This window comes from Oncorhynchus keta, chromosome 10, assembly GCF_023373465.1.
Source record: "Oncorhynchus keta strain PuntledgeMale-10-30-2019 chromosome 10, Oket_V2, whole genome shotgun sequence".
Taxonomy (NCBI): domain Eukaryota; kingdom Metazoa; phylum Chordata; class Actinopteri; order Salmoniformes; family Salmonidae; genus Oncorhynchus; species Oncorhynchus keta.
In genome coordinates this window covers 73,143,854-73,162,345 of record NC_068430.1, presented here as the reverse complement: position 1 = coordinate 73,162,345, position 18,492 = coordinate 73,143,854, and the positions used below count along the sequence as shown (strand labels likewise).

General features: G+C 43.5%; 1 pseudogene across 1 annotated transcript; it reads right to left on the bottom strand.

Moving 5' to 3' along the window:
• Positions 1-2,285: 2,285 nt before the first annotated feature.
• On the bottom strand, positions 2,286-18,117 carry LOC118382036 (interleukin enhancer-binding factor 3-like; annotated as a pseudogene). Its single transcript, XR_008143399.1, has 21 exons — positions 17,964-18,117; positions 17,205-17,365; positions 16,447-16,561; positions 15,227-15,444; positions 14,109-14,283; positions 13,641-13,817; positions 11,777-11,874; positions 11,024-11,119; positions 10,786-10,897; positions 10,550-10,647; positions 10,192-10,285; positions 9,897-10,025; positions 9,510-9,718; positions 8,974-9,093; positions 8,497-8,622; positions 8,039-8,206; positions 6,330-6,447; positions 6,034-6,072; positions 4,943-5,353; positions 4,187-4,308; positions 2,286-2,309 (listed from the first exon to the last, which is right to left on the bottom strand). The product of XR_008143399.1 is annotated as an interleukin enhancer-binding factor 3-like (transcript).
• Between the last annotated feature and the right edge of the window lie 375 nt (positions 18,118-18,492).

The window sequence follows — 18,492 nt, the reverse complement described above, 5'->3', positions numbered from 1 at the left end:
ACGGAGTCGAACATGAGTTTTCCATATATTTGATACCATTACATGTATTCCAGTCCAGCCATTACATGAGACCCGCCCTCTTCTAGCACCTCCCACCAGCCACCACTGTTCTAAATGTACATACTACTGCTTTGCTCCAGGTCCTGGAAGGCAGTGGGGAGGCAGTGGACCACAGGGAGGGCAGTCAGCAGGAGGGTGAACAGGGGAAGGGCCATCTGAAGAACAAAAACAATTCATGATAACTTGCTTTGGTTTTATTTGACAAAATCCAAGTCCAATGTTAGGAATACAGATGACAAAGCACAAACTACAGATTGAAACCAAAACATGCAAACACTGCCAACTCAGCACAAGCAATAAGCTTACATTGCACCAACTAAGCAAGAAAACTACCACAAGTAACCAAGGCTCTCACATCATGTGTTGACAGACTCAATTCTCTATCTTCCCCAGAGTAAGTACCACTTCTTGTAAATCCAAAATGGCTGCTTATTGATTGTTTAGTGAGTTGACCAATCCCAGCTGGGACTCGCTGTTGCCAATCAGAGTTCTAGTACCACTGTGGCAGGAAAGACAGTATTACAGCTTGTCAGAGTTGACCTTTCATAACCGGTTAGGATAATTAGGTTAATGTTAGGGTTAGCTAAAACACTAACAAATTCAACTTTTGAATTCAATTTGACATAAGCTGTATCCGGTCAAACCATGACCCAGGGAAGAGTCAATGACTCGTGATCTCATCGCTCTCATGCCCGTTGCATTAGAAGTGTCAAAGAATTTTACCTAGCAAATTATTTTAAATAACCTACATCTCACCTACATAACTACTTCTCCAACTCCTAGATACAGAGCAGTCAACTTTACATGGAGTAAAAACAGAAAATGCAGATCTATTTAGCAAAAAACAAATAGCCAGCCATATTCCTTATGAAACAATCCTGAAAGTAGTGTATCTCCTACACTGAAACCCTACAGGTTGATAAGAATGTCATGTAAATACACTCACTGTGATAAGTGATGGTGGTGAGTTGTCCTGAGTGTCCTACTGCAGCCGTGTCAACACTAGTCTGTCTCCACTCCTCTTTTATCAGCTCCTGTCAGTCTGTCCTGATAGAACCAAGGTAACCCCAGGGCCAGCCCCTCCCAACCCCCAGCCACAACCCCTGCCCCACCCCCAGCCACCACCCCAGGCCAGTCTGTGATCAAACCCAGACCACAACCATGCCACTGGAGCATGACAGTTGCTCACACCCTTGACCCCGAGTCAGTCTTGGGACCAGAGAAGGAGTGCTGGCAGCATGTGACTGACATTGGTTATAAAAGCTAATGGTCAGACTCCACATTTTCCACCTCAGTGTTATCAGTGTTTCTCCTTATCTCTCCTCCGTTTGCTCTCTCTCTCCTTATCCTCTGTTCACCGGTATCTTGAAGGCCCAGGACCACCCATACGTAGAATGTATGCACCATGACTGTAAGTCGCTTTGGATAAAGCGTCTGCTTTCAAATGGCATATATATTTATTTATATATACATGCCCCCAATCGCCATGTTTACAATGTGCATACTTTAATCACATATGTTTACAATGCTACATGCCCCCCCCAATCATATGTTTACAATGTTACATGCCCCCCAATCATATATTTACAATGCTATGCCCCCCCCAATCATATGTTTACAATGCTACCCCCCAATCATATGTTTACAGAATCATATGTTTACAATGCTACATGCCCCCAATCAATCATATGTTTGCCCCCAATCATATGTTTACAATGTTACATGCCCCCAATCTCCTTTAATCAATCACAATGTAATTATCTTTGTCAATGTTACATGCCCCCCAATCATATGTTTACAATTTGCCCCCAACATATGTTTACAATGCTACATGCCCCCAATCATATGTTTACAATGTTGCATGCCCCCAATCATATGTTTACAATGTTTACAACTATGCCCCAATCAATCATATGTTTACAATCATATGTTTACAATGTTACATGCCCCCCCAATCATATGTTTATGTTTACAAATCATATGTTTACAATCATATGTTTACATGCCCCCAATCAATCATATGTTTACAATTTAGAATCATATGTTTACAATGTTTACATGCTTATAAATCACAGCTAGTTTCACTTCACTGATGTTTACTACTGTACATTTACCTCTATGACCCCACCAGGCCCCACCTAGCAGCATTGTGTGACCTTGCCATATTCATTCATCTGTCAATGTATGGGGCAGATTCAGAAACATGACCTGGAGAGGTCCTGAGGTCAAAGGAGCTGCACATCAATGATCTAACATGTCAAAACCACAGATTATCCATTATATTGACCAGATACTCAATTGGCTCTAACAATGAAAAATACATGTCTTCAAAATGGAAGGGATCAGTTGGGACCCATTCCAGCTAATGTGTTTTGGACACACCTACTCATTCCAGAGTATTCTTTATTTTACATTGTAGAAGAGCAGAATAACACTTGGCACTACATGATTCCATGTGTTATTTCATAGTTTTTTTGTCTTTACTATTATTCCACAATGTAGAAAATAGTAAAGAAAGAAAAACACTTGAATATGGTCCAAACTAGGTGTCCAAACTTTGATTGGTATGGCTCATCTACACACACACACACGTATGTAGCAGCATTGTATAGATAGATATCTATATTGATGACTTTTTCAATGCTACTTTAAACTTATGCATCGCCTCTTCCTCAAGCTGATTCCATGTTAGGCTGTGGGTTCTTTCCTCCCTTTTACTTGATTGATGAATTAAAGGTCACTAATTAGTAAGGAACTCACCCCACCTGGTAGTCTAGGTCTTAAACAACAAAAACAGCAGACAATAGGCCCTTCATGGAATGAGTTTGACACCCCTGTAGTAGTAGAACAGGACAGAGAATATGTATGGAGGTTAATCAGAATTGTGGGAAAAAGCTGTGAATTAAACAATATTGCATGTATGAGGGGCTATATTTAAATGTAAAATGTACACCACAATGGATGTTTTTCCATTTATGTCATATGGTTTTTGAAGAATGATTAACTGAGTTGTAAGTTGCAAATAAACCCTTCTAGCTACAGTACATACAGTGGGGTATGGTAGGCCAGGCTCTAGAAACACAATGAGGAAGTGCATTCAGTGGCTATTGGCTAAGAGTAGAAACTCAAGCATAGCATACCTTCAGAGAAAGCATTTGGGTCATTGGCTCACAATGCATGAGCCATGATCGGCATCGTAATGTTACTTGTGATGAACATCCCTGGTATTTTAAAGTGATGCTCAAGATGAGCATAGTCTTTCTAGGGATTTAAAATGTAACCACTGCCAGTCAGGTCAACTATAGGATTTAGTCTATATTCAATACAGAACTAAAGGTGGTAAATAACCAGTTGGCTCGCAGCATGAAAACATGTGAGGGGATCGGTCGCCATGTGGAGAAGAAGCCAAATAGTATTTAAACCCAGGTCTGAAAAACAGTGGTCAGTGTATGTATGACACTTTGCTCCAAAATAAAAGTAATTTATTCTTACAAACAACCAGATACAAGCCTTTTAACGAAACCTTCCAATGAAACAGCAATTAACACATTTCCATTGCTCTTTCACATACAAATCCAAGTTACTGACAACTTGTTTTTTCTTACCACACTGCTGGTTAATATAATAACAGTTAAAACATAAAACAGTGATTCAAATTAAAATTGAAAATAAAAATGTAAAGAAAACAAGTCTTTGAAATAAGAACAGATTCTCCGTTCACATTCACATTCAACCTCAGGTGGCTTGACAACAGAAAAACAGAAAAAGTGTAAAAAAGAAAGAAACTTGAACAGAACAAGAAGTCTATGACCCAAGATAGCATCATCCTGAAAGTGCTATTATTATCATGTCCTTTTTCTAATCCCTATACAGAACTGAACTACTTGTTAGACACATGTAGGTTACATTTACCACATGGTAAATAAAGAAATAGATAGTCTGGTTTATGAAATAAAGTGATGGTGAAAATGACTTGAGTGTTTAGGATTCATCAATATTAGATCAATATAATGAAAGTAGAGAAAGACATGAGGGTCTTCTTTTCCTCTGGGCGAAGGCTTTAGAGGGTTGGTTGGAGGCTTGAGAGAGGGACGTGGTGTGTGTGTGTGGTACACCCTATTTGTACTGATAGTTCATGTTTCCGTATGCCGTGGGTAGGAAGTCTGCTGGGTCTGGGGAGTAGCCGCCCCCCATAGCCCTGGGAGGAGGCGTTCCCATACATGCTGAAGCTCGATTGGTTTCCGTAGCCTACGGACCAATGAAACATCAATAAGAACAAGACATTAAATAATCAACCAATCAGATGCTCTACTAACACTCTTTAAGCCATTATTAAGACCACATTTGGATATCAAGTGACTAAAGACAGAACCAATATCAGAAATAATACCAGATAAAAATCTATATATTAGTATACACACACATACAGTGCCTTCAGAAAGTATTCCCTCTCCTTGACCTTTTTCACATGTTGTTGTGTTGCAGCCTGAATCTAAAATCAAATAAACGTGAATTTGTTTGTCACTGGCCTATACACAATACCCCATCATGTCAAAGTGGAATTATGTTTTTAGAAATGGAAACATTTGAAAAGCTGAAATGTCTTGAGCTAATAAGTATTCAACCCCTTTGCTATGACAAGGCTAAATTACATTCCAGTATTTAATAAGTTGCATGGACTCACTGTGTGCAATAATGGTGTTGAACATGATTTTTGAATGACTTCCTCATCTCTGTACTCCACACATCATCATTATCATCATCTGTAAGAACACTTTCTGAAGGCACTGTTACATCGAGCAGTTACCGGTATATCAATGTGTGTATGAGTGTGTGTGGCGGTAGGGGCCTCCTTTGGCCCCTTATATAGATTTCCACTCACCGAATCCCCACTCACCGTAACTGTACATTTGGCCCCCGGTGACAGAGCTGGGGTAGGCTGTACTGTACATAGAGTAGTCCACCTGTTGCTGGGTCTGCTGGGCTTGAGACTGAGCTGCAGTCAGCAGACTCTTCTTATCCCCTCCGTAGCCATAACTATAGGGGCTCTGCTGGTCCAGGGGAGGGGGCACCGACTGGTAGTCACCCAGGGAAGATGCACCGACCTGGGCTTGGGCGGTCATGGCGGCTGAGGTGGCGGAGGTGGTTATGGCCGGTGTGGTGTAGGATGATTCGGGGTAGAAGGTGCCGTAGCCGGTGGTGTTGCCGCTGGCATCTGCCTCTGTGGAGGCGTCACCGGTGGAGGTGGTTGTTGTGGAAGCAGCCTCTGTTGCACCCATACTGTACAGATTGTCTGAGGGAGAGATGGACAATGAAGTTACGATAGTGTGATTGGTGAAAGGAGGACATTTAGTATTGGTTGGAGGAACACTTAGCAAATGCTTTGAAGGGGATATCTTTTTGAGAAAAACTGAGAAATATACACAACTTCAACTAGGAAGTAAAAATACTGTTTATTTTCCTTTTAATTTGTTTTATTATACATTATTATTATTATTATGACAAATGCTCAACATTGTGTTGCAGCCCAGCCCCAGCATTTAAGTCAACATGATGGAGAGATGCTAGGGTTTAAATAAGAGAATCAATGTGTAAGTGTTAAGACTCAACTTAGAGGCCAAGGAGGACAGAAAGCAAAGCTAGCAGTCTTAGCCCACTTAGCCCCTTATCCCACTTCTGGGGCCCCATTCCTCCCTTCTTTGAAGTAGGCCTAATCACTAATTCAATCATTACACATGATTATACAGGTGATGCAAGGGGGGCACATGGCTATCTAATTCTTGGATTTCTAGTGATTATACTTGAAGGAAGGAAGTACTTTTTAAGGAATTCAAATGGGTACCAGTGACTCAATAGACTATAGTGGTTACAGAATAGATAAGGCTAAATAGATAAGTTACCAAACACAAATGAACACACCTAACCTATCACTCATTAGTTCAATTGACAACAGTGTGGAGAGAAGACACTTACGATAACCAGAGCCAGCACTGCTTCCATAACGGTAGCTTGCTGTTAACAAGAAAAGAGATATACATTTATTACCTTAACGCAAAGGAGCCCAAAAGAGTTGGACGATTTCCTAACAAGCTCTCTAGAACAGTCCGACTATAGGCTTATTGTCTAATCATTAACGTATTTACTAAATAATCTAAAATAAGCCATATTTGAATTATTTTGTGATAAGAGCATGTTCTCACAGAGATGAGGTTAAAGGCCTTAAGGCCCGTCTAGATCCTGAGATAGACAGTCCAAGTGAAGCGTCCTACTTTGGTTGTAGCTGCTGCCAGTCGTAGGCTTTCCTCGACCCCTGCCTCGCCCACGGCCCCGGTTGTTCGGCTCCGTGTCGGTTGGAATGCCTCGAATAGTGCCAAAGCCTGGGATATGCTGTTGAGGGAGGGTCAGAGGTCACTAAAGGGTTCCTAATCATGGTGTGTGTGTGTGTGGATTAATTCATGGCTATTCCTAGTCATGATTCTATAGTATTGTGAGGTGCATTACAGTGTGTGTACAAAAGAAACTCAGCAAAAAAAGAAACATCCCTTTTTCAGGACCCTGTCTTTCAAAGATAGTTTGTAAAAATCCAAATAACTTCACAGATCTTCATTGTAAAGGCTTTAAACACTGTTTCCCATGCTTGTACAATGAACCATAAACAATTAATGAACATGCATCTGTGGAACGGTTGTTGAGACACTAACAGACGGCAATTAAGGAAATTAAGGTCACAGTTATGAAAACTTAGGACACTAAAGAGGCCTTTCTACAGACTCTGAAAAACACCAAAAGAAAGATGCCCAGGGTCCCTGCTAATCTGCGTGAACGTGCCTTAGGCATGCTGCAAGGAAGCATGAGGACTGCAGATGTGGCCAGGGCAATAAATTGTAATGTCTGTACTGTGAGACACCCAAGACAGAACGGACAGCTGATCATCCTCACAGTGGCAGACGACGTGTAACAACACCTGCACAGGATCGGTACATCCGAACATCACACCTGCGGGACAGATACAGGATGGCAACAACAACTGCCCGAGTTCCACGAGGAACGCACAATCCATCCATCAGTGCTCAGACTGTCTGCAATAGGCTGAGAGAAGCTGGACTGAGGGCTTGTAGGCCTGTTGTAAGGCAGGTCCTCACCAGACATCACCGGCAACAACGTCGCCTATGGGCACAAATCCACCGTCGCTGGATCAGACAGGACGGGCAAAAAGTGCTCTTCAGTGACGATTCCCGGTTTTGTCTCACCAGGGGAGATGGTCGGATTCGTGTTAATCATCAAAGGAATGAGCGTTACACCAAGGCCTACACTCAGGAGCAGGATCGATTTGGAGGTGGAGGGTCCTTCATGGTCTGGGGCGGTGTGTCACAGCATCATCGGACTGAGCTGGTTGTCATTGCAGGCAGACATCCTCCTCCCTCATGTGGTACCCTTCCTGCAGGCTCATCCTGACATGACCCTCCAGCATGACAATGCCACCAGCCATACTGCTCATTCTGTGTGTGAATTCTTGCAAGACAGGAAGGTCAGTGTTCTGCCATGGTCAGCGAAGAGCCCGGATCTCAATCCCATTGAACACATCTGGGACCTGTTGGATCGGAGAGAGAGAGGGCTAGGGCCATTCCCCACAGAAATGTCCGGGAACTTGCAGGTGCCTTGGTGGAAGAGTGGGGTAACATCTCACAACAAGAACTGGAAAATCTGGTGCAGTCCATGAGGAGATGCACTGCAGTACTTAATGCAGCTGGTGGCCACACCAGATACTGAATGTTACTTTTGATTTTGACCCCCCCTTTGTTCAGGGACACATTACTCCATTTATGTTAGTCACATGTCTGTGGAACTTGTTCATTTTATATCTCAGTTGTTGAATATTATGTTCATACAAATATTTACACGTTAAGTTTGCTGAAAATAAACGCAGTTGACAGTGAGAGGACATTTCTTTTTTTGCTGAGTTTATATCATGTCTTACCATGGAAGTGTATGTGACTGGTTTCTTCTTCTTGGGGTCAGAGTGAGGGTTATAGTAGGGCCCCGCCCCCTCTGGGAAAAGTTTGTCCAAAGCAGCTAAGGCTGCGTAGGCTTTGGCCTCCTTCTTGTTGGAGCCTCGACCTTTGAACTTCTGTCCATCTACCTCCACCTGTGAGTGGCAGAGGTGGTAACAAAGAGACATGCTGGTTACTGTGTTTCCACATCCTGCTCTGTCAACTACATCTGGGCCCATATTCATAAAGCGTCTCAGAGTGGTAGTGCTGATCTATGATCGTAATGAATAAGATTCTACATAAACATGTAGGACCTGATCCTAGATCACCATTTCTACTCTGAGATGCTTTGTTGAGTCATCTACTGTAGTTTCCAAATCCTTGCGCAATGAATCAATAGAATTGTCCCAAGCGTGCAAACCCCGCCCATCTGCCACTGACTGACCTCCATGACGAAGCACTTGTCATGGCTGCCCCCGGTCTCAGCAGAGAGCTCGTACTTCAGGCTGCGTCTCTTCTCATTCAGCTCCATCACTGGGTTCTTCCCGTGCTTAGTGAGGATGGGACCGTTCTGATAGTATGGAAGACATAGCAGAACAGTCAAGTCCAATAAACATCATCAACAACAACTCTATTGCAACATAAGTGCTTTATGAAAGTATACTGTGAGATTCTGGCATTTAAGACCTTGTTCTACGTACCCAGAGGCAGATAAACTCACAGATACCATTTTTATGTTGTTACATGCAGTAGGAAGGAAGGAAGTGGTGGTTTCACAAGCTAATGCTAACTATCGATAGCGCAATGACCGGAAGTCTACAGGTACAGTAGCAATGCTTTGTGCTGCTTTATGAAAGTATATTAAGTCAACCATTTAAAAAAGTAACAGGGAAAAGCCAGAGAACATAGAGAGAATGACTACCTCGTCAGATGCCATGGACGCATCACTTGCTGTAGGTGTGGATGGTACGTTGGCTCCTCCCTCTTCGCCTGGTTCAATCTTCACATCCGCCCCAGTGGGCAGGCCCAACTTCTGCAGGACCTGAGACGGGCAGGGAGAGAGAGGACTTGGTGGACGGCAGCCATTATAAAACAGAGTCAATACAGACGACAAGGCATTCAATGCAAAACCAGTGGATTACATTCTTGGAGAACAACGACATAACACTTTGATGAAAGCAAGCGAAGGTTACAGAGAGAGGAGAAACACTACTCTTTCTTTCAAAGAGAGTAACATTTGATTCCAGGGACCATCTTGTGTTGTACCAGTTAACCATCATCTTAAAAGGGATAGTGCGAGATGTGTCTAGTTACCCAGAATCGTGGATACCATTTCTACGTGCAGTATGAAGGAACTTGCAGGTAGATTTGCACACTAACGCTAACTAGTGTTAGCGCAATGACTGGAAGTCTATTGGTACAGCTAGCATGTTTTCGCCTAGGCATACAACCCCTTACCTTGGCAGCTAGGTGGAGTTTGGCGGTGCGTTTGGACGGCCCTGAGGCCTCGTATGTATCGCCGTCCACGTCTACAGACATGGTGAACACCGGGAAGTGCACTGGACCGCTCTGACCCGTCAGACGGTACTGCAGACCGGGCTTGTGCTGGTTGAGACGCATCAGGGCGTTCATGGCCATAGGAGAGTCCCCGGGCTTCTCTTCTGTGGCTGGGGGAAGGGAGGGTGACAGAAAGAGAGACAGGGAGAGATAGTGAGAAAGAGATAGATGGGGGAGAAAGAGGAAGAGAGCATATCAGAACAGGAACAAATGTAACCTCCTCAGAAAGAGCCTCAATGGTAGAATAGCTACGAAATATCCCATTCGAAGACCACTTCGGATACATACACGACTTCCTAGGAAATTTAGGATATTTCTGGAACTTCTGAGACTTCCTCTTCTTGCTGTCATCTCCCCCTTTGTCCGCGGCATCATGAGGTCTCTTGGGAGGGTAGGTGGAACTGGCCAGGATCTGAGCTGGTAGGGACATGGAAAAGGGACAGGGTTCAGGAAAAGTTCAAATTCACAACACATCAAGACTACTACTAGACAGCTAATATGAAAGTCACATTTGAGAAGCATGGGACAGGCCAGGAAGATCGCCAAAAACTGAGGAGATACTAACAACCATAGTTTCTGAGACCTGGTCCTATGGTCCTCCTTGGTTCCCTGGCAGGCAGGGAATCCATCCCTAGCACCTTGTACAGCTGTCCGAACGCAGACAACCTTAAGGCATGCTGACAGGGAAAAACAAACATAGAACACAGTCAATCACAAAAGGAAGCACATGGGAGAGAATAACACATTTGATATTCTATCTGGGGAGTGTTAAGGACAAACATAACAGAACTTTCAGCAAAAAAAAAATCTTGTGTAGAACAGATATTATCGTTTTTCAAGTAGAGTAGGGAATCATGTCAGCTCCATTTGTTACAATTCTACCTGGAATGTTATAGGCATAAATATTTCACCTAACCGAATGAAACTGAAGCCTGTTTTACCTGGGCACTCTGTGTAATGTCCTCACGTTGCTGAGTGTCCAGGTGGCTGATGGCGTCCACCTTCTCCTTCTCACAAGGGTCCTTGATACCCGGACCGTCTTTGAACAACAGAAGAACATTTGAATTAGTTTAATTTGGTGGACGTCATTTCTACATTGTTCTGAGAGGTGTTCTGCAAGGCTAAGCTCTATTTTCTCTATTTACCCAATACAGGTCTTTAGGGATAAAAGACTTACCGGCCATCAGGATTCCAGACGCCAAGCACTCGAGAACTCTGCGGAAAGACTCTCCTGCTCCCATTGGCCGATCGCATGTTCCAATGGCCTTCTCACACAGCAGCTCTAAAGGCTTGACAGAACAGAGAGAGAACAGTAGATAATGAATCTATTTTTTTCCCACCGCTGCCACCCAATGTAATAATTTATTGTGACATGTATATCATTATAGTCAATATTATTGGGTGACTTGACTCACCCATCCTCTGAGTGGAGCCCAGGTGGGGACGCGGTTACACAGGTCTCTCATGATACGGATCACGACGGCGGCCGACTTCAGGTCGTTGACCTTAGCCTGAGAGAGACAAGCACGGGCCGAGCGGAGTCAAAAAGGGTGCGATATCCAACAACCTACCTACCTACCTAGAGCACTGGCAAATAAAATAAAGAAAAGGGGTGCAATATTAATATTATTATTATTATATTATATTCCAGTAGCCTCGCGAGCCGCATGATCCCGCGAGCTCACATGATGCAGGCAGCTCACGAGGCTAATATGCCTGGACAGCACAAAGGAAAAGTGTGATACGAGTCGAATTGAACCAGTTGCGTAAGTACTGAGTCATCAGGAATATTGCACCCAGAGGTAGCATAGGAAGGTTAGTGCAGTATTCCTCCAATATACCATTGGAGCCAAACATTTAATTAGGAGGGAAAGGGGATACCTAGTCAACTGCACAACTTAATGTATTCAAACTAAATGTGCATTTAACCCAACCCCTCTAAATGAGCGATGGTTACATAGTGTGTAGGGACTCTTAAAAACAACGTAGCTACAATATCAGTTGTACTAGCAAATAACAGCAATATAGTTCCAAGGAAGACAGAATGAAATCATAGAAAACAATGAGGCATTGTGAGAGCATACAAACTCACAACTCATTATGGGACAAGGCAGAATAAAAAGGCACATTTGAACACTTTATTTGACAAGTAAAGACGGGATGCAAACCTGGAACCACTTGGAGTGGCGGAGAGATGCCAAGGCAGTTAGGCATTTCTGCCTGTCCAGAACGTCCGCCGGCGCATCGCTGTCAACCGTTAGCTTTTCTATTGGTCGATGGGTGGGATAAGAAGACAAGGTACGGTTTGACCAAGGGGGGTTTCTGTCTCGAGGCTTGGGGAGGAGGAAGCTTTTCCCAAGGCAGGACAAGGACTTCTACATCTGCATTACTTGCTGTTTGGGGTTTTAGACTGGGTTTCTGTACAGCACTTTGTGACATCGGCTGGTGTAAAAAGGGCTTTATGAATAAATTTGATTGAAGGGGACTCCCCGCATTTATAGAGAATGGATTTACCCACCCACTCTGTAGCAAAAAACTCTATGCTAGGTCTAAGTGATGAGAGTGTACTCTAGCCATCAGATTCACAGGGGGTACCAGAGCATAATATTTCTCAATATAAGGTTTTGCTGGGGGGATTTCTTAGTCTTAATCAAGCCTAGTCTTAGTACCCCTTAACTGGGTCATGCTGCTCTGCACCTTTCCGAGACAGAATGAGAGGCCAGTTGGTCAAAGGTCCAGCGTCCCTAAAAACTGACACACTAGAAGGCTTAGTAAGAGAGAATCAATCAGGTTTGGAATTACTGTACAAGGCAGTTGGAATCAGAATGCATTTGTGGTCGGCTCGGTACTGCAGCAAAACTGATAACTGCTTGGCTTCAGCTTGGCTTCTTCCCCCAGCAACCAAATCTGGCCTTGATCCAAGACAAGGCCATTCTCTTGGAGGACGTAGCTACTAAAGCAGATTGAACTCAAAATGCCCTTTTCCTGACTTTTAATTAGATCACATTCATCCCCTTTGCCTCTCTCACATACACCCCCATGCATTACTCACTCACACACACATATTGCTCTCTCACATACACCCCCATGCATTACTCACTCACACACACATATTGCTCTCTCACATACACCCCCATGCATTACTCACTCACACACACATATTGCTCTCTCACATACACCCCCATGCATTACTCACTCACACACACACACACACACACACACACATATTGCTCTCTCACATACACTTTCCCTTCAATATCCTTTCCTCAACCAGACAGGTCAAAGGAAGGGTCCAAAAACATTACCTGTCATGTCGATCAGTTTTGCTGCAATACGAGCCTCACGTTACACTGTTCTGCATTAAAAACACATGCAATCAAATCTATATCCGCGCATTGGCTGGCATTCTCAGAAAAGCCTTCATTTCTTAACTTGAACAATACAATTAACTGTAAATTAAGTCGTACATTACTGTTATTTAAATCACATTATTACACAATGCATTATTAACGACTAAAAGAGGCATTGTAGCGATGAAGATTGTCGCCGTTTTGTTACATAATTACAGCGAATAGAAGAACTCTGAGCTCCAGTGAAGAACCAATCAGATTGATTGTTCACTGGCATCGGTTCTAAAGCAGCCACTGTGCAGGTTCTACTAATCTCTATATTGACTGATCAGGTATTTAAATGGTGTCTCAGTGTATGGATCAGTAGGGAGCTGCACGGTAACATGCTTTAAGTGAATAGTAACACATAGATTATCAGCCGTTGCTGTAGCTGATCTGAAGTTGCCTGCTGTTAAGTGCAGTCCAGCGCCGCCTACATTCAGCAAAGCACAATGTTGTAGAACATTGCAGATAGAAGTATCACACATAATATATATTGGTGCACATATCTATCACAAATAGATCTCTACATCATATTTCTATCTGAGACATCCCACAACGCTGTGCCCTGAACACAGCCGTGGTTGTGCTGGGTAGTCCCAGCCTCCTGGCCAGGTTGGAGGCTGGTCCCTGGGGGTCATACCTCCAGGTGGTTCCTCCAGGGGGGTGGTAGCTCCGGCACCCTCTGGCTCAGCCTCCATGCGTATCATGGGGAGGTCAGGTGAATGGTTAGGGTCAGGACGGGCTCCTTGATGCTCTTGATCACAATCTCCGCCTCCTCTGGGATCTGGGTGACCTCATACTTGTCCTCTGTGACGAGCTTTAGTAGAGTTGGAATGATGGGAAAATAAATCAGTTAGGATTTTGTCTTACAGTACAGAAAGAGAGACAATATTAGCATAGAGGCAGCACCTTTCACAACCAAAAATACCTTTTTAAATATAGGTCCTATTGCAACTCTCTCAGTCCCTCTCATACTCTCACTTCAAAATTACCAAAGAGAGACAACGTTAACATCATCGAAGGATATCGGTCTCCATTGGGAAAGAGGTCTTCTGAGCGCAATGGGACTTCCCGGTTGAGTAAAGGTTCAACGAAATAGATACACTACCTCAATCTGGGTGGAGAGGTTCTCAGCCACCTTCCTGAGCAGGGTGACGGTGGGTTTCTCAGTGCAGAGCAGCACCAGCTCCAGGTCCATGTCTCCCTTCAGCAGCAGGCCCTTGGCCACCAGGCCCACCCTCATCACCCCACGCAGGATACGCTCTGGAGGGGGAGCCACCTCACTGGGACAGGGGAGGGAGAACCAAGGAAATGCTTATTCAGAGACAAATGCAATAAGGAATTCTACAAGATATGAAGAAGCACACATATCCAGGATTAGATGTACTGTTATCCTTCACTTTCTTTCTCTCGCTCTCTAAAAATGCATCTTGCCTTCCTATATTGAAGTATTCATGACATTTTAGAGTTTTAGCAAACGCTCTTATCCAGAATGACTTACAGGAGCAATTAGGGTTAAGTGCCTTGCTCAAGAGCACCAACAGATTTTTCACCTAGTCGGCCTGGGGATTCGAACCAGCGACCTTCGGTTACTGACCACTAGGCTACCTGCAGCCTAAGAGTCACATATCTTAATTGCTTGGATTAGTGAAAGTAATAGGATGTTAATCCTGCTCTCAGCTATCCAATCATGTATCAATCTGTGCTTAACTCAAGGAAATGAAGGAGGAAGCGTTTCCAAACAAATCAAATCAAACTTTATTTGTCACATGCGCCGAATACAACAAGTGTAGACTTTAACGTGAAATGCTTACTTACAAGCCCAACAGTGCAGTTCAAGAAGAGTTAAGAAAATATTTACCAAGTAGACTAAAGTAAAAAGTAATAATAAAAAGTAACACAATAACGAGGCTATATACAGGGGGCACTGGTACCAAGTCAGTATGCGGGTGTACAGGTTAGTTGAGGTAATTTGTACACATAGGTGGGGGTGAAGTGACTATGCACAGATAATAAACAGCAGTGTACAAAAGGGGGGAGGGGGTAGAAGCTGTTGAGGAGCCTTTTGGTCCTAGACTTGGTGCTCCGGTACCGCTTGCCGTGCGGTAGCAGAGTGAACAGTCTATGACTTGGCAGAATGGAGTCTCTGACAATTTTATGGGCTTTCCTCTGACACCGCCTGGTATAGGTCCTGCAGTACCAGGGTCTTTGATCAGTCTTTCTTACCTCTTCTCTGCCCCCTCCACAGGTACAGGCGCCACACCGACTCCGGCCTCCACATCCAGCAGGTCGGAGACGGTCTTGAGGGCACACTCCACGTGGGAGATGACTGTCTGCACCGCCTCCAGCTCCTCAGACGATGGGTACACCGCCGCGTGCTTCGCCATCATGTGGCGGTCGTCGCTCACGAAGATACGCATGGGAGGCGTGCGCACCGGAGGGGCCTGGAAGAGAGAAGGTAAGATGGAAAAGTGTACGTGAGATGTGGGTCGTGGTCAGTTGGGCACACAGTAAGAAAACAATTTATAAAGGAAAACTGAAATCTATGTTCTTATTGTAATAAATCAACCGTGCGTCTTGCCTTTTTGAATGCCCAGCCATCTTTAGACAGCTGTTCGTTCCACAACACAAAATTCTAATACAGGCTAGTTTTGTCTCCTCTAGTCTCTCCTTATATTGGCTGTTAGATGTGAAGCAGGCTTATTTTACTTTAATGGTTTTGGGTAAAGTTCGTTAACTTTAAATAAAACATTATGGTATTAAACAGTTATTTTATTTTCATGGCAGTCTTCATCCATAATCGTCGGTTACACGGTTATACAGTTACCGAGCCAGCCCTAAGCACGGCTTTCATTTGTTCCAATGGAATAGGATGGGTGTGAATGATCTGGAGTACCAGTATGACTAGTACGTACAAATAGACCGAGGGGAAAAACTGTGACTGGAAAATTATAGTTAATGTATCATCTACAACTTCTGCAATTACATGCCTCTTAGCAAGAGGGGAAATAAAATATTTTATTAATGGCCATCATGTTGGAAACAAATCATAGGACCATTTGTCCAACATATCAAAGTAGGTGCAATTGGCTGCTCGTGTTGGCCTATAAACAGTATACACCGCAGAGGAGGCTGGTGAGGGGAGGACGGCTCATAGTAATGGCTAGAACAGAGTTAATGGTATTAAACACATCAAACAGTTTCCAAGTGCTGGATACCATCCCATTCACTCCATTCCAGCCATTATAATGAACCAGCCTCCTCTCACCAGCCTCCTGTGCTGCACAGGTGAATTCAAGTAGAATTCAACACAACACCTAGGGATAATTCTGATTCTCCAACCCTTGTGTTCATTCGGAGGTGACAGGCATTAGCCCGCGCTACATTCACACACACAGGGAATTTGTATTGACGTGGAGAGAAACAGTCGAGGTGGAAGTTTGAACCTCAGTTTGGGGTCGGTTCTCCTCGATCTCCTGTATGGCTGCGATGTACTCATCGTACTGCCTCAACTCCTCCTCGTAACAGAGACAGTCATACCAGTAGCGTAGCTCCTCATATCTGGGAGGGGAGAGAGACAAAGTAGTTAGAATAGAAACCAATTACAGTACTAAGTTTACCTGTGTAGATTCAACATCGACCAATTTGGCAGAGATTAGTGCAACATTTGGAGAGAATTGAAATGCCTTGTGTGTAGAAATACTACAATGTAGTTGTCATAATGTAACATTATTATAACCAGGTGGAGTAAGAGTAAAAGGCATGGATGAGAGAAGGCACTGCTCTTCAGTCAGTGTCGCTTGCATTTCCCCCCACTAATGGTAAAAGGAAAATGCCACCCAAAAACTCTTCGTCCGTTGTTGATTTAGTCCCAAAATATTTTTTTTGCATGTCAGAAATAGAGTTTTCCAGACATATAACTTTCAAAATACATAAATACAGCCGGTATGAAGCATTTTGCACCATATAATGTAAATCCATCATACTGGCTATATTTATGTATTTCAAATGTTTTTGTCTGGAAAACTCTATATTTCTGACATGCAAAACACTTTGGGACTAAATCAACAACGGACAAATGGACTAATGAAACAAATAGCCAAATATAGTTTTAGGTGGAGTTTTCCTTTAATTAAGGTTAGGATTGGGATGTGGACCCTAGAGTTGTACCTCATTAAAACGTCACCCTGGAGCGATACAGTACCTGTCAAAGTCGTGTGGTAGCAGGCGATGGCCTCGCTGTATCAGGCTGTCCCAGTACAGGAGCTCTTCATAGGCCTGGCGTTCGTCCCAGACTGCATCTGGCACTGGCTCTGCTGCCATAGCCATGAGCTTGTCTTTTAACTGCCACCTGTGTGACACCTGCTGTAGCCATGGTAACAGAAACACTTTAAATCACTCTCTATACAATGCACCACCTCATGATAAACACATGGCAAAGAAAACTATATACAGTTTGTATAAGAACATTTGGTTAAACTTTAATGTGACGTACGGCAGGCTTGTACACCACGTGACATCCCTGCGGTAACTACCTAGCTAACATTCGTAAACATACCAGGCAGTTGCACAAAAACGTGCAGGTAATATATACAATTTAAAAATCGAAGTGTAGGTAAACTATGCTAACTAACTGTTTGTTTACCACCAAATGTGTAAGCAGCTGTCCATACAGCTTTGGGTAATTTGGTTTTAAAACTAAATTACACACGCTGCAAACCAATTGGGCTAACATAATTTGTTTTCAACCTGCGGTGCCGACGCCATTTTTATGGCAAGATAGCTAGCATGATAATACCAGACCAGAGACCGTACCAGATGCTGTGGTTAGCAAGGTAAGCTACTACATGTTTTATGTTTAATTCAGCACATAACTGCAATTAAATGCATCGCTAGCAGAACGTTTGTGTTAATTTACAAACACTAAAGCAACAACCTTTTCTATATCGTTAAAAACACTCACCTGAGAAGGGAGGCACAGTAATGTCGCGCTGTTTGGGGGCGTGGAGCTGCGCGGTGTCGCGCAATAATGACGATTTTTTAATTGTTTTGGTTCTTCAACTCATCCAGTGGGTGGCGGCATAACACCTTTAGTTGTTGTAGTCCGCCATTGTCCCGCAGATGAAGAATCCAGCAACACCAGGTGCATATGAAATGTTCTGGACAGTCCTGAATTTGGCCACCTCATTCTCTTAGCTTCATGGTTCCCACCACAATTGCAACATGTCACATTTTCCTCACTTTTAAAACACATGATATGATCTTTTCCACAACTTGGACATCTCGGCTTCTCCCTTCTGCAAACACTTGAAACATGACCAAAAGCTTTACAATAGCCACACTCCATTGGTCTTGGGATGAATGCGCCGACTCTGTAGTTTATATACCCCAACTGCACTTGAGTAGGGAGAGTCTCCATATCAACAAATAAAATAAGATAAACTCTTCACTTTTTCACAATTCAAATCAAATTTTATTTGTCACATACACAT